Here is a 16,018-nt window from a genome sequence, read left to right on the forward strand (position 1 = left end):
CACACGTGACAATCCTGCAACAAGAATTCTATCTCGGGGAGCGCTTTTAGCACACTGGACATCCCCGTGGCGTGAGACAAAATCTAACCACCAGAGACGACAGTGACTTTGAGTCCCAGGAGACCATGGCCAGTAGGCAGCCCCAGCAGCAGGGTGCATCAGGGGAGCTCTTTAAGTGCGCTGGGCATCCCCATGGTGCGGAACACAATCGAACCAGGTACTTCGAGTCCCAGGAGGCCATGAGACAGGGGGCGGCCCCAACAGCAACGTGCGCCGAGGGAATGCTTTCAGCACAATGGGCATACCGACGGCGCAGGACACAATCTAACCACCAGGGACGACAGGGACTTTGATTCCCAGGAGGCCGTGGGCCAGTAACAGCCCCCAACAGCAGCATGCACCAGGGGAATGCTTTTATTGAGCTGGGCATCCCCGCCCCACTGGACAAAATCTAAGCACAGGGACGACAGGGACTTTGAGTTCCAGGAGGCCATGGGCGAGGAGGCAGCCCCAGCAGCGGTGTGCACCAGGGGAGTGCTTTAGGCGCGCAGGGCATTCCTGCGGCACGGGATACAAACTTACCACCAGGGACAACAGAGACTTTGAGCCCAGGAGCCCGTGGGCCATACGATGGCCCCAGCAGCAGCGTGCACTGGGGGTGCGCTTTTAGTGCACGGGACACAATCTAACCACCAGGGAAAAGAGGGACTTTGAGTCCCAGGAGGCGGCCCCAGCAGCAGTATGCACCAGAGGTGCACTTTTAGCAAGCTAGGCATCTCCACAGCGCGGGACACAATCTAACCACCAGGGACGACATGCACGTCAAGTTCCAGGAGGCCATGGGCCAGGAGGCGGCTCCAGCAGCAGCATGCACCGGAGGAGCGCTTTTAGCACGCTGGACATCGCCACGGCACGTGGGACACAATCTAGCCACCATGGACGACAGTGACTTCAAGTACCAAGATGCCGTGGGCCAGGATGTGGCCCGAGCGTGCTCTGGGGAAACGCTTTTAGCGCGCTAGGCTTCCCTGCGGCACAGGACACAATCTAACCACCAGGGACGACATGCACTTCGAGTTCCAGGAGGCCGTGAGCCAGGAGGCGGCCTCAGCAGCAGCGTGCACTGGGAGAGCACTTTTAGCGCGCTGGGCATTGCCGCAGCATGCAGGACACAATCTAATAGACAGGGACTTCAAGTCCTGAGAGGCCATGGGCCAGGATGCAGCCCCAACAGCAGCGTCCACCGGGGGAGTGCTTTTAGCACGCTGCGCATCCCTGCAGCGGGGGACGCACCCGGGCCAAGGGCAGGCCTGTTTGCCCATCAGTGGCTGGGCTCTGGGCAACCCCTCGTGGCTCTAAGGTATTACTTGCCATTTTTTTTACATATGTTCAATTGTGTTGCAGCATTATCTTATCTTTTGTTGACTTTTGGATTGAACTGGAGCGATGCCTTGCCCCAGATAAACGCCAGGGGATGGGGAACCGCAAAGTTCAAGGCAGCCCCGTGGTGGAGGCCACGCAACCAAGGATTTTTAAGGCATCACACAAATCCACCCTTATGCCGTCAAACGGAGTAGCTACTGAAATTGACACTTTAATTGAAGAGGTGGAAACTATACTGAAAAGGAATGACAGGGGAGTGCAGAAGAGGCCTGGGAGCAGTTCATTGCCATTTTTTTTTAAATTGAAATCATCCAGAAAGGGAGATTAGCTAGCAATACGACTGTTACTACTGCCCATCTTCCCAAGGGGAACAAGATGATGCTTGTGCTGTAGCCAAGGGCTTGAGCTCTCTTCTGGAAAATGGTGCTAGCGCCCCCCATAGAAATACAGGCCCTCATTATAACATTGGCATAAATCCTGCTTACTGCCACAGTGACGGTGCCAACATATTGCTGCGGTGGGGAATATCCGTTTGCCATATTATGACACACACACACCAATGCCACAGAATACAGCCACATACACAAATCCGCCAGCCCAAAGGTCAGTGCTAAAGTGGCAGTCCCAACACCCATACCGTTATGCCAACAGATCAACGCTCACCACATTATGACCCACGAATCACCACGTCTGACATTCAATGGCGATAAACCATTGGCGGTACATGCCTCTACGCTCAGAATGGCACCCACATACAAAACACTACATTGGCCAATACTAAAAACACACACCTGACACTCATACACACACCACACACACCTACCTACAGCACTATAAAACACACACCCACATTACCCACAACCCTTTACAAACAACAATTACTGCCAGGAGATTGACACGAACAGCACAGAGACAACTAGACACACACACCCCATACACCCATACATCCCTCATGCACCCCATCACGCACCCCACCACATTACTCAACACACTCTCACCAGCACACACCACACAACACCCATGTCCCCACAAAAGCACCTCCGTTTCACTCATGAGGAGTTAAGGGTCATTGTGGAGGAAATTGTCAGGGTAGAGCCACAGCTGTTTGGAGCACAGGTACAGCAGATATCCATTGCCAGGAAGATGGAGATACGGCAGAGAGTCATGGACAGGGTGAACGCCGTGGGACAGCACCCAAGAACAAGGGACAACATCAGGAAGAGGTGGAACGACCTAGGGGGGAAGGTACGTTCCGTGGCAGCAAGGCACCAGCTCGCCATACAGAGGACTGGCGGTGGACCCCTGCCTCCCCCCAACTCACAACATGAGAGGAGTAAGCCTTGGCATTACTGCATCCAAAGGGACTCGCTGGAGAAGTCGGAGGACTGGACACTGGTAAGTCAACATTTACCACTTATCACCCCCCATACCTGCATGCCATCACACCCCCTCACCCTCACTCCATCACTCCATTCCACCCCACACACTGCACCAATGCAGATGACTAACCCCAATGCCAAGCCATGCATGCCATACCAATTCATGGACAGCCTTCCCAGCGCTGCATGGACACCCATCACCAAAGCATGCACAGCAGAGGGAAACTAACTATCACACAATATATCACCATTCACAAACAAAGGTGGCAGGGCAAAAGCAACAATAGAGGGGAAGCCAGGGATGTACAGTATGTCACAGACATGAAGCATAATACATCACTTACATCCTCACAGTGCCAGCCAATGTCAGTGGAGAGGAGGTGCCACGACTATCCAGTCCCCCAACAGAAGATGCACCCATTGATGACAGGAACTCAGGACTTCAGGATCTGGACCAACAACCTGGCCCATCAGGGACCACTGGACAGTCAGTCACCCAAGCCCACTCACAGTCCACCACAGAGCCTCCCCCATCAGTATCCAACACCACAGCACCCACCCAGCGTACCCACACCTCTGTCCCCAGGACACATCAAGTCAGCAGTGTGCCCACCTGTACAGGGACCCCAGGCCACACCTCATACTCTAGACAATCAGGGACCTGGGGTAAGTGGCAGTGGGTACACCGATCAGGAGACAGAGGCACAGGCCAACAGGGACAGTGGGAGGACTGCTGTGCGCCAGGGGGAGGACAGGCCCAGGGAACCGACTCTCCAGGAGGCACTCACCGAGATCCTGGGAGCCTACCAACATTCCCAGGACACGATGGGCCAGATCCTTGACAATGTGCAGGAGAACAGGCGGCTGCAGGAGGAACAGTATCAGGGGATCAGGGAGGACTTGCGGACCATTAACACCACCTTGATCTCCATAGAAGGGGTGCTGGCAGACATGGCTAACATTATGAGGGAAGCAATAACACACCAGCGGGCCCCTACTACTAGTCAGTCCATTGGCCAGCCCTCCACTTCTGCTGCAGCTAGTGGGCAGGGAGCCCAGCCACAGGACCCATAGGCCACCAGAACCTCTCCCCCTGCAGAAGGAGAACCACCCCAAAAACGTTCCCTGCGAACCAGACAGAAGCCAGAGACACTTGCCAAGACCACTGCCAGGAAATGAGACTCTCCTGATTGTCCCCCTTGTGTCCCACACTGTCACCTTGTCCACTTTGACCTGCCTTTGCTCCCCTTCCTATGGCCCCTTGGACACTGGACCTGTGCTACAAACAGACTGGAACAATACTGGACTTCATCACCCCATTCCATTGCACTTTTCCCTCAATTTCATAGCACTACAATAAATACCCTTCAGCACAACTTGACTACTAGTATTTTATGTGTTGAAAATGTGCATTTATGGAAACAGGCACATCTAGTGCAAATGTTCTGAACACTGTGAGAGCATAGAAATAATGACCGGTAGCTGTCTGTAGTCAGCACATCAGTACACAGTTCTTATCTCACCAACATCTGTAAAATGACACGCCATAGGTGATAGTAAGTTGAGATGCAATGGACGTTAATACCATCATGCTCCAGCCACACAGAAAAGAACAGTAGTCAGAGGAATGGTCAGTTGCACTGTCTCACATGTGTGTCATTGGAAGTATTGACGTATACCTGATGTTCTGTTGTCCTCATCCTCGTCATCTTCCGCCTCATCCTCACTGTCCTCAGGGTACACTGCTGCCACAGGGGCATCTCCAGTCTCCTCCTCTTGCAGAAAGGGTACATGCCGTCTGAGGGCCAGGTTGTGCAACATGCAGCATGCCACTACTATCTGGCAGACCTTCCCGGGTGAGTAGCACAGGGACCCACCTGTCAGATGGAGCCACCTGAACTTGGCCTCCAGGAGTCCAAAGGTCCTCTTGATGATCCTTCTGGTTCGCCCATGTGTCTCATTATAACACTCCTCAGCCCCTGTCCTGGCATTCCTCACAGGGGTCCGCAGCCACAATAGGTTTGGGTAGCCAGAGTCACCTGCAAGTATTGAGGGACAACATTCAGCCTCACACAATGATTTGGGGATGACGCCTGAAGGCATACACTAACATAGAGTGTGTGGGGACCATGGCTCACCTATTAGCCACACCTTGTGCCTCTGTAGTTGTGCCATCACATTTGAGATGCTGCTATTCCGCAGAACAAAGGCATCATGCACCAACCGAGGATACTTAGCATTGACGACCTGTACTAGTCCGCCAGGCACACCATTTGCGCATCCTGTGAATGTAAACTCTTCCGATTCCTGAACACCTGTTCATTCTGGGGGGGGCGGGGGCTAGTGCAATATGTGTCTCATCAGTGACCCCAACAATATTGGGTATATGTCCCATTACATAGAATCTGCCCTTCACAGTGGCCAGATCTTCCACCTGGGGGAAAGCTGTGTAGCTGCACATGTGTTTCACCAGGGCAGACAAAACTCTTGCCAGCATGATTGAGAACGTTGGCTGTGACATTCCTGCTGCTAAGCCCACTTTCACTTGGAAAGAACCAGTTGCCAGGAAATGGAGCACAGATAGCACTTGCACAAGAGTGGGGATCCCAGTGGGATGATGGATAGCTGATAACAGGTCAGGCTCCAATTGGGCACATAGCTCTGTGATTGTGGCCTTGTTCAGTCTATAGGTGAGTATAATGTGCCTGTCCTCCAGTGTAGCCAAGTCCACAAGGGGTCTGTACATAGGGGTATGTTGCCTCCTCCTATTTATCCGCAGCGGTAGGTATCTAAGGGACACAAGAGTGAGTAGGCTGTCACAAGTTGAATAGTGGAACCCCAGCCTCTGTGTACATAGTGCATTTATGTGATGGGACAGTGGGAATGGCGAGGTATGTGCTAATCTAGGCTGTGACGCAGCTAAGGTTGATCTAACTGTTGTCCACCACCATGAAATGGCGACTGCCTGTCCTGTATGTAGGGATAGGTGGAAGTGAGGTAACTCCGCTGACGTTGGGCATTGAGGCGGAAGGTGGTCTTGCACCACAGTGCAATTCCTCATTGGATAATATCGGGCTCTATGGAGTACAGTGTCCAATGGGGATCTGCGCTGGCAATGCCGGTGTACACCGCCACGGACGTGACCTCCATTTTCTATCTGATTCCTCACCTGTTTCCTGACCTTTAACAGGAAAACACCTACACTGCGTGTGCTGCAGTGACCTGCGTCTGGAACCTACCATGGCCCATGCGACCGGGGAAAGGGCCCATGCCTTCACTTCGGAGGAGTTGGAGCGTTTGGTGGATGGGGTCCTACCCCAGTATGGACTGCTGTATGGGCCTCCAGACCAACAGGTGAGTACACCTTGGGCACGATGCATGTTGGAAGGATGCATGGAGATGTGTGTGCAAGCATCGTGTCATCGGGGGGGAATGTCTTGTGGTGGTGTACATGGTGTGTGCCGGCCGATGTGTGTGCCAATGGTGACGGAAAAGGGATTGGGGGACCATATCTGTGACAGGCTGGATTGTATGTGTAATGGTGTCCTCCTGTCTGTATTCCCTCTGCAGGTCAGCGCCCATCAAAAGAAAGGATTATGGCGTGCCATCGCCAAGGAGGTACGGACCCTGGAGGTCTATGGCAGGTGGAGCACCCACTGTCGGAAACGGTGGGAGGACCGGAGATGCTGGGCATGGAAGACCGCGGAGGCCCAGCTGGGGATGGCTTCCCAACGAGGAAGAGGTGCCCGTCGGAACCTGACCCCCCCTGATGGCCCGCATACTGGCGGTGGCCTACCCAGAGCTGGATGGGCACTTGAGGGCATCACAGGAGCCACAAGGGGGTGAGTACAGTGGGCATTACTACAATAATTGGCAGGTGGCATGGGACATGGGTGGTGGTGGATGTGACTTAGTGGGTGCCCCTAAGGCCAGGCCAGACATTGCAGCGTGATCCAGCTCAAGGGTAATGGGTGTATGGCAAAAACAGGTAACCTAGCTTGTTAGCATTCCATGTCAGTCAGGGCTGTGTGGGAACTAGAAGGGTTCAGTTTTCAGTGTGTGGCCCTCATCTTGCCGTGGCATCTAGCCAAATCACTGGCAGTGCAGTGCATGGTGCTCAAGCCTGATACCTGTGTGTGACGGTGCTGTGTATGCCAACTGTGGTGTTGGTGCAGTAATTGATCCAGTCTTTCCTTTCACTCTCTCCCCCCCTTTTTTCGTCTCTCATACTGTCCATGTGTGCATTAGCATCATCTGGCGGAGGAGCAGGGACACCAGTGACAGAGGGAGCTGCATCCCACAGGACCCTGAAGCAGAGTCCACCGATGTCGAGGGTACCAGGGTGTCGGAGGGCGAGGGGAGTACCACGGTGGAGACAGGAGTCGACAACACAGACTCAAATACCTCCTCCGATGGAAGGTCCCTGGTTGTGGCAGACACCTCTGTGACCACCCCAGCTGCAGGTACAGCCGCCACCCCCATATCAGCACCGCCCTTCCAGTAGCCTCTCAGTGAGTTGCCTGTGCCCGCTCACCCACTAGGGTGGGCATCTCCTTAGACCCAGGCACCTCAGGCCCTGCCCCAGTGAGCCCTGCTGACACTGAGTGAGGAGGCTATTGACCTCCTGAGATATATCTCTGTAGGGCAGTCAACCATAGTAAATGTCATCCAGGGGCTGGCATCCCAGATTCAGTAATGTAATGCATTCCTGGAGGGCATTCACGGTGGATTAGCGGCCCAACAGAGATCGATTCAGGCTCTGGCCTCCTCTCTGATGGCAGCCATTGTCCCTGTCCCTACCGCTCCTTTCCAACTCCCACTTTCCAGTCCCAGTCTCCTCAACCCCAACCCATCCCAATGCACACATACAGATGAGCATGCACACAAGACAACACACAAGAGTGGCACAGTCAAACACAGGCCCCGCACTTCATCCCACAAGCACTCACGCAAACACCAAACAGTTGTAAACACAACCACTGCCTCCACTGTCTCCCCCTCGTCCTCCTGCACCTCCCTCACAATCTCGTCCTCATCCACAGCTGCATGCACTGCATCAACATCCACCACCAGCATCACCACACCAAGCAGCACACACACCTCACTAGCAGACACCGCCACAACATTCATGCATGCGTCCCCTGTGTCCTCTCCCACTCTGTCTGCCCCCTCCCCTCCTAAAGGACACAAATGCAAGCACTCACACTCCTAACAGTCATCCACCTCACATCAGCACACTGCCCATTCACCTGCACCCAAGTCCGGCAGACATACACCTCCTACAACCACTCCCTCAACCTCCACTCCCATCCCTCCTCCCTCATCCCGCCCCACCATCCCTAAGAAGCTTTTCCTTGCCCAAATTCACCCCTTTCCTCCCCCTCAACCTCCCTGTCCTGCAAATAAGAGCAGGATCCCAACGACCCAGCCCAGCATCTCTGCCAAACAGTCGACACAGACAGTGGTGGCACTACCTAGTCGTGGTGGCAAGTCAGTGAAGGCTCCCACTCCACCAGCCAGGAAGGTAAAGTATCCCACACCTCCTGCCATGAAGGGGAAGAAGCCCTCGACTCCTGCCCAGAAGGCTAAGAAACCCGCACATCCTGCCATGAAGGGGAAAAAGCCCTCAACACCTGCCAGGAAGGGTAAGGATCCAACGCCTCCTGCCATGAAGAGGAAGAAGCCCTCGACTCCAACGGAGGCTGTCAGGGTGACACCACCACCACCAGTGGTCACGGGGCCCCCACTGCCAGCTGAGGAAGTGCATCCCTTACCTCTAGCAGAGGCTGCCCAGGAGGCATCTCCATCTGCCAACATGGATCATCCCTCACCTCCAGCAGAGGCTGCCCAGGAGGCATCTCCACCTGTCAACACAGTTCAGCTCTCACCTCCAGCGGAGTCTGTCAGGGTGACACCACCACCGCCAACACCAGTGGTCATGGGGTCCTCACCGCCAGCTGAGGAAATGCATCCCTCACCTCCAGCAGAGGCGGCCCAGGAGGCACCTCCACCTGCCGAGACAGTGCAGCCCTCACCTCCAGCAGAGGCTGCCCAGGATGCACTTCCACCTGCTGAGACAGTGCAGCCCTCACCTCCAGCAGAGGCCGCCCAGGAGGCACCTTCATCTGCTGACACTGTGCAGCCCTCACCTCCAGATGACACAGTGCAGCCATCACCACCAGCGGAAGCTATGTAGGCCACCCTGCTGTACAAGGGCCCCCTCCAGAAACAGTGGGAAAGTCACCCACCTGAGAGACTGTGGCCTTGCACTCCCCAGGTCAGAGTAATGGGCATTAATCCCCCTCCAGAACTAGTGAGAAAGTCACCCACCTGTGAGACTGTGGCCTTGCATTCCCCATGACAGAGTAATGGCATGGAGCCACCTTTAGAACCAGTAGGCTTGTTCCTGTATTCGGCTGAGGTGACCGCCCCATCCCCTGAGGTGCCTGCCCACTTGCAAACTGATGCTCCTGCAGGGTTCTATCTAGATGAAGTCAGGATTCAAGTTTGGCCTTGGAATGTGCCCTGTGGCCATGTGGGCCCCTAGTACATTGGACTGGACATTGGCCCTTTGTGTACATTTGTACATATCTGTTTTTCGTACAATTGGTTCTTTAGGTAGCTGTTTCTATCAATACATTCTCATTACTGCATTCTTGCTGTCCTTGCATTATTCTGCCGTGTATCGTGTGCCATTGTTTTTCGTCTGCAGCTGGTTGTGTGTATGGTGTGTGTGTGTATGGTGTGTGTTGTGCGTGTGTGTGTCACTCTCGTTTTCCTCCCTCCCTCCCTTGTGTGCAAGGCGGCTGTACTCACCGTCGTCGTCTTCGTCGGCATTGGTGTTCCAGGTGGGAGCATGACGTAGATGAGCATCGGGAAGACTTGCAGTTCTGGTTCCATGGCGGTGTTGTTCTTCCCTGTGTAGCTGCACATGTGTTTCACCAGGGCAGACAAAACTCTTGCCAGCATGATTGAGAATGTTGGCTGTGACATTCCTGCTGCTAAGCCCACTTTCAGAACCAGTTGCCAGGAAATGGAGCACAGATAGCACTTGCACAAGAGTGGGGATCCCAGTGGGATGATGGATAGCTGATAACAGGTCAGGCTCCAATTGGGCACATAGCTCTGTGATTGTGGCCTTGTTCAGTCTATAGGTGAGTATAATGTGCCTGTCCTCCAGTGTAGCCAAGTCCACAAGGGGTCTGTACATAGGGGTATGTTGCCTCCTCCTATTTATCCGCAGCGGTAGGTATCTAAGGGACACATGAGTGAGTAGGCTGTCACAAGTTGAATAGTGGAACCCCAGCCTCTGTGTACATAGTGCATTTATGTGATGGGACAGTGGGAATGGCGAGGTATGTGCTAATCTAGGCTGTGACGCAGCTAAGGTTGATCTAACTGTTGTCCACCACCATGAAATGGCGACTGCCTGTCCTGTATGTAGGGATAGGTGGAAGTGAGGTAACTCCGCTGACGTTGGGCATTGAGGCGGAAGGTGGTCTTGCACCACAGTGCAATTCCTCATTGGATAATATCGGGCTCTATGGAGTACAGTGTCCAATGGGGATCTGCGCTGGCAATGCCGGTGTACACCGCCACGGACGTGACCTCCATTTTCTATCTGATTCCTCACCTGTTTCCTGACCTTTAACAGGAGAACACCTACACTGCGTGTGCTGCAGTGACCTGCGTCTGGAACCTACCATGGCCCATGCGACCGGGGAAAGGGCCCATGCCTTCACTTCGGAGGAGTTGGAGCGTTTGGTGGATGGGGTCCTACCCCAGTATGGACTGCTGTATGGGCCTCCAGACCAACAGTTGAGTACACCTTGGGCACAATGCATGTTGGAAGGATGCATGGAGATGTGTGTGCAAGCATCGTGTCATCGGGGGGGAATGTCTTGTGGTGGTGTACATGGTGTGTGCCGGCCGATGTGTGTGCCAATGGTGACGGAAAAGGGATTGGGGGACCATATCTGTGACAGGCTGGATTGTATGTGTAATGGTGTCCTCCTGTCTGTATTACCTCTGCAGGTCAGCGCCCATCAAAAGAAGGGATTATGGCGTGCCATCGCCAAGAAGGTACGGACCCTGGAGGTCTATGGCAGGTGGAGCACCCACTGTCAGAAACGGTGGGAGGACCGGAGATGCTGGGCATGGAAGACAGCGGCGGCCCAGCTGGGGATGGCTTCCCAACGAGGAAGAGGTGCCCGTCGGAACCTGACCCCCCCTGATGGCCCGCATACTTGCGGTGGCCTACCCAGTGCTGGATGGGCACTTGAGGGCATCACAGGAGCCACAAGGGGGTGAGTACAGTGGGCATTACTACAATAATTGGCAGGTGGCATGGGATATGGGTGGTGGTGGATGTGACTTAGTGGGTGCCCCTAAGGCCAGGCCAGACATTGCAGCGTGATCCAGCTCAAGGGTAATGGGTGTATGGCAAATACAGGTAACCTAGCTTGTTAGCATTCCATGTCAGTCAGGGCTGTGTGGGAACTAGAAGGGTTCAGTTTTCAGTGTGTGGCCCTCATCTTGCCGTGGCATCTAGCCAAATCACTAGCAGTGCAGTGCATGGTGCTCAAGCCTGATCCCTGTGTGTGACGCTGCTGTGTATGCCAACTGTGGTGTTGGTGCAGTAATTGATCCAGTCTTTCCTTTCACTCTCTCCCCCCTTTTTTCGTCTCTCATACTGTCCATGTGTGCATTAGCATCATCTGGCGGAGGAGCAGGGGCACCAGTGACAGAGGGAGCTGCATCCCACAGGACCCTGAAGCAGAGTCCACCGACGCCGAGGGTACCAGGGTGTCGGAGGGCGAGGGGAGTACCACGGTGGAGACAGGAGTCGACAACACAGACTCAGATACCTCCTTCGATGGAAGGTCCCTGGTTGTGGCAGACACCTCTGTGACCACCCCAGCTGCAGGTACAGCTGCCACCCCCATATCAGCACCGCCCTTCCAGTAGCCTCTCAGTGAGTTGCCTGTGCCCGCTCACCCAGGAGGGTGGGCATCTCCTTAGACCCAGGCACCTCAGGCCCTGCCCCAGTGAGCCCTGCTGACACTGAGTGAGGAGGCTATTGACCTCCTGAGATATATCTCTGTAGGGCAGTCAACCATAGTGAATGTCATCCAGGGGCTGGCATCCCAGATTCAGTAATGTAATGCATTCCTGGAGGGCATTCACGGTGGATTAGCGGCCCAACAGAGATCGATTCAGGCTCTGGCCTCCTCTCTGATGGCAGCCATTGTCCCTGTCCCTACCGCTCCTCTCCAACTCCCACTTTCCAGTCCCAGTCTCCTCAACCCCAACCCATCCCAATGCACACATACAGATGAGCATGCACACAAGACAATACACAAGAGTGGCACAGTCAAACACAGGCCCCGCACTTCATCCCACAAGCACTCACGCAAACACCAGACAGTTGTAAACACAACCACTGCCTCCACTGTCTCCCCCTCCTCCTCCTCCACCTCCCTCACAATCTCGTCCTCACCCACAGCTGCATGCACTGCATCAACATCCACCACCAGCATCACCACACCAAGCAGCACACACACCTCACTAGCAGACACCGCCCCAACATCCATGCATGCGTCCCCTGTGTCCTCTCCCACTCTGTCTGCCCCCTCCCCTCCTAAAGGATACAAATGCAAGCACTCACACTCCTAACAGTCATCCACCTCACATCAGCACACTGCCCATGCACCTGCACCCAAGTCCGGCAGACATACACCTCCTACAACCACTCCCTCAACCTCCACTCCCATCCCTCCTCCCTCATCCCGCCCCACCATCCCTGAGAAGCTTTTCCTTGCACAAATTCACCCCTTTCCTCCCCCTCAACCTCCCTGTCCTGCAAATAAGAGCAGGATCCCAACGACCCAGCCCAGCATCTCAGCCAAACAGTCCACACAGACAGTGGTGGCACTACCTAGTCGTGGTGGCAAGTCAGTGAAGGCTCCCACTCCACCAGCCAGGAAGGTTAAGTATCCCACACCTCCTGCCATGAAGGGGAAGAAGCCCTCGACTCCTGCCCAGAAGGCTAAGAAACCCGCACATCCTGCCATGAAGGGGAAAAAGCCCTCAACACCTGCCAGAAAGGGTAAGGATCCAACGCCTCCTGCCATGAAGAGGAAGAAGCCCTCGACTCCAACGGAGGCTGTCAGGGTGACACCACCACCACCACCAGTGGTCACGGGGCCCCCACTGCCAGCTGAGGAAGTGCATCCCTTACCTCTAGCAGAGGCTTCCCAGGAGGCATCTCCACCTGCCAACATGGATCATCCCTCACCTCCAGCAGAGGCTGCCCAGGAGGCACCTCCACCTGTCAACACAGTTCAGCTCTCACCTCCAGCGGAGTCTGTCAGGGTGACACCACCACCGCCAACACCAGTGGTCATGGGGCCCTCACCGCCAGCTGAGGAAATGCATCCCTCACCTCCAGCAGAGGCAGCCCAGGAGGCACCTCCACCTGCCGAGACAGTGCAGCCCTCACCTCCAGCAGAGGCTGCCCAGGAGGCACTTCCACCTGCTGAGACAGTGCAGCCCTCACCTCCAGCAGAGGCCGCCCAGGAGGCACCTTCATCTGCTGACACTGTGCAGTCCTCACCTCCAGATGACACAGTGCAGCCATCACCACCAGCGGAAGCTATGTAGGCCACCCTGCTGTACAAGGGCCCCCTTCAGGAACAGTGGGAAAGTCACCCACCTGAGAGACTGTGGCCTTGCACTCCCCAGGTCAGAGTAATGGGCATTAATCCCCCTCCAGAACTAGTGAGAAAGTCACCCACCTCTGAGACTGTGGCCTTGCACTCCCCATGACAGGGTAATGGCATGGAGCCACCTTTAGAACCAGTAGGCTTGTTCCTGTATTCGGCTGAGGTGACCGCCCCATCCCCTGAGGTGCCTGCCCACTTGCAAACTGATGCTCCTGCAGGGTTCTATCTAGATGTAGTCAGGATTCAAGTTTGGCCTTGGAATGTGCCCTGTGGCCATGTGGGCCCCTAGTACATTGGACTGGACATTGGCCCTTTGTGTACATTTGTACATATCTGTTTTTCGTACAATTGGTTCTTTAGGTAGCTGTTTCTATCAATACATTCTCATTACTGCATTCTTGCTGTCCTTGCATTATTCTGCCGTGTATCGTGTGCCATTGTTTTTCGTCTGCAGCTGGTTGTGTGTATGGTGTGTGTTGTGCATGTGTGTGTCACTCTCGTTTTCCTCCCTCCCTCCCTTGTGTGCAAGGCGGCTGTACTCACCGTCGTCGTCTTCGTCGGCATTGGTGTTCCAGGTGGAGCATGACTTAGATGAGCATTGGGAAGACTTGCAGTTCTGGTTCCATGGCGGCGTTGTTCTTCCCTGTGTAGCTGCACATGTGTTTCACCAGGGCAGACAAAACTCTTGCCAGCATGATTGAGAACGTTGGCTGTGTCATTCCTGCTGCTAAGCCCACTTTCAGAACCAGTTGCCAGGAAATGGAGCACAGATAGCACTTGCACAAGAGTGGGGATCCCAGTGGGATGATGGATAGCTGATAACAGGTCAGGCTCCAATTGGGCACATAGCTCTGTGATTGTGGCCTTGTTCAGTCTATAGGTGAGTATAATGTGCCTGTCCTCCAGTGTAGTCAAGTCCACAAGGGGTCTGTACATAGGGGTATGTTGCCTCCTCCTATTTATCCGCAGCGGTAGGTATCTAAGGGACACATGAGTGAGTAGGCTGTCACAAGTTGAACAGTGGAACCCCAGCCTCTGTGTACATAGTGCATTTATGTTATGGGACAGTGGGAATGGCGAGGTATGTGCTAATCTAGGCTGTGACGCAGCTAAGGTTGATCTGACTGTTGTCCACCACCATGAAATGGCGACTGCCTGTCCTGTATGTAGGGATAGGTGGAAGTGAGGTAACTCCGCTGACGTTGGGCATTGAGGCGGAAGGTGGTCTTGCACCACAGTGCAAATTCTCATTGGATAATATCGGGCTCTATGGAGTACAGTGTCCAATGGGGATCTGCGCTGGCAATGCCGGTCTACACCGCCACGGACGTGACCTCCATTTTCTATCTGATTCCTCACCTGTTTTCCTGACCTCTAACAGGAGAACACCTACACTACGTGTGCTGCAGTGACCTGCGTCTGGAACCTACCATGGCCTATGCGACCGGGGAAAGGGCCCATGCCTTCACTTCGGAGGAGTTGGAGCGTTTGGTGGATGGGGTCCTACCCCAGTATGGACTGCTGTATGGGCCTCCAGACCAACAGGTGAGTACACCTTGGGCACGATGCATGTTGGAAGGATGCATGGAGATGTGTGTGCAAGCATCGTGTCATCGGTGGGGAATGTCTTGTGGTGGTGTACATGGTGTGTGCCGGCCGATGTGTGTGCCAATGGTGACGGAAAAGGGTTTGGGGGACCATATCTGTGACAGGCTGGATTGTGTGTGTAATGGTGTCCTCCTGTCTGTATTACCTCTGCAGGTCAGCGCCCATCAAAAGAAGGGATTATGGCGTGCCATCGCCAAGGAGGTATGGACCCTGGAGGTCTATGGCAGGTGGAGCACCCACTGTCGGAAACGGTGGGAGGACCGGAGATGCTGGGCATGGAAGACCGCGGAGGCCCAGCTGGGGATGGCTTCCCAACGAGGAAGAGGTGCCCATCGGAACCTGACCCCCCCTGATGGCCCGCCTACTGGCGGTGGCCTACCCAGAGCTGGATGGGCACTTGAGGGCATCACAGGAGCCACAAGGGGGTGAGTACAGTGGGCATTACTACAATAATTGGCAGGTGGCATGGGATATGGGTGGTGGTGGATGTGACTTAGTGGGTGCCCCTAAGGCCAGGCCAGACATTGCAGCGTGATCCAGCTCAAGGGTAATGGGTGTATGGCAAATACAGGTAACCTAGCTTGTTAGCATTCCATGTCAGTCAGGGCTGTGTGGGAACTAGAAGGGTTCAGTTTTCAGTGTGTGGCCCTCATCTTGCCGTGGCATCTAGCCAAATCACTGGCAGTGCAGTGCATGGTGCTCAAGCCTGATCCCTGTGTGTGACGGTGCTGTGTATGCCAACTGTGGTGTTGGTGCAGTAATTGATCCAGTCTTTCCTTTCACTCTCTCCCCCCTTTTTTCGTCTCTCATACTGTCCATGTGTGCATTAGCATCATCTGGCGGAGGAGCAGGGGCACCAGTGACAGAGGGAGCTGCATCCCACAGGACCCTGAAGCAGAGTCCACCGACGCCGAGGGTACCAGG

This window comes from Pleurodeles waltl, chromosome 2_1, assembly GCF_031143425.1.
Source record: "Pleurodeles waltl isolate 20211129_DDA chromosome 2_1, aPleWal1.hap1.20221129, whole genome shotgun sequence".
Classification (NCBI taxonomy): Eukaryota; Metazoa; Chordata; class Amphibia; order Caudata; family Salamandridae; genus Pleurodeles; species Pleurodeles waltl.